The following is a 1,338-nucleotide window of genomic DNA, read 5'->3' as shown; positions in this document are numbered from 1 at the left end:
GGTAACCCCTGGCCACGCGAGCGGGCCAGGCCCAGAAGGGAGGTTGTGTCTCGCGCTCGCTGCTGCTTGGAGATTTTATTCTTTGCTGGAGCAGGATTAAAACATCCTCCGCAGTCAGCGAGCTGCCTCTTCGCTCCGGGCGCCCGGGAACCCCCCGGGGCTCGGCCGGTCCCCAGAGCCCGGTCGGGATGGTCGCACCCCAGAGCCGGGCTCCCCGGGGGCTGGGGCCGGCTGGGGGCTGCGGGTGCCCAGGGGCCGAGCTGGCCCTGCTCCGGGTGGGGTGCCCAGGCCCGCGCGGTGACCCCCCGGCTCCTGCGTCCTGGGTGCTCCCAGGTGTCCCCAGGCTGGCTGTGTCCTGGGTACCTCCGGATGTCTCTGGGTGTCCCCAGGCTGGCAGAGCCCTGAGTGTCCCTGGTCCCCTGGGTGTCCCTGGCAGGTGGTGCCATGGTGTCCCTGGGTGTCCCCAGGCTGGTGGTGCCCTGGATGACCCCCTGGGTGTCCCTGGCCCCCCCCCAGGTGTCACTAGGTGTCCCCAGACCCCCTGGGTATCCCTGGTCCCCTAGGTGTCCCTGGGCGTCCCCAGGCTGGCTGTGTCCTGGGTGTCCCTGGGTGTCCCCAGTCCCCATGGGTGTCCCCAATCCCCTTGGTCCCCCTGGGTGTCCCCAGTCCCCATGGGTGTCCCTGGGTGTCCCCGATCCCCTTGGTCTCCCTGGGTGTCCCCGATCCCCATGGGTGTCCCTGGTCACCTGGGTGTCCCTAGGTGTCCCTGGGTGTCCCCAGTCCCCATGGGTGTCCCTGGTCACCCGGGTGTCCCTAGGTGTCCCTGGGTGTCCCCGATCCCCCTGGTGTCCCTGGTGTCCCCGGGCTGGCTTTGTCCTAGGTGTCCCTGGATGTCCCTGGGTGTCCCCAGTCCCCATAGGTGTCCCCTGGCCCCCCGGGCCGGCGGTGCCCTGGTCCCCCAGGTGTCCCCGGTGTCCCCGGGCCGGAGGTGCCCCGGTGCCTCCCCCCGGCCGCCAGGGGGCGATCGCGCCGCGGAGCGCTCCCCCTTCCCCACCCCCCCCCACCCCGCCCCGCAGGCACCGCGGTGGCCACCCCACCCCGTCCGCGCGCCGCGCGAGCCGCCGCGGCCGCGAGGCCCCCGCGCCGCCACCGAAAGGCCAATCAGGCGCCGGCTGGGGCCCGCTCGCTCCCGCCCACCGGGCCGGCGCGGCCAATCAGCGCCGAGCCGGGGAGCCGGGGGAGGGGGAGCGCGGCGCCGCCGGTGTCCGTTACGGCGTGAGGCGGCGGGGGGAGGGAGGAAGAGGCTGCTGTGCGGCGCCGTTACCCGCCCGGGGCCGC

Source organism: Struthio camelus, chromosome 15 (genome assembly GCF_040807025.1).
Source record: "Struthio camelus isolate bStrCam1 chromosome 15, bStrCam1.hap1, whole genome shotgun sequence".
In the NCBI taxonomy this organism is placed as follows: Eukaryota; Metazoa; Chordata; class Aves; order Struthioniformes; family Struthionidae; genus Struthio; species Struthio camelus.
The sequence above is the reverse complement of the archived record's forward strand: the minus strand, read 5'-3'. Positions refer to the sequence as shown.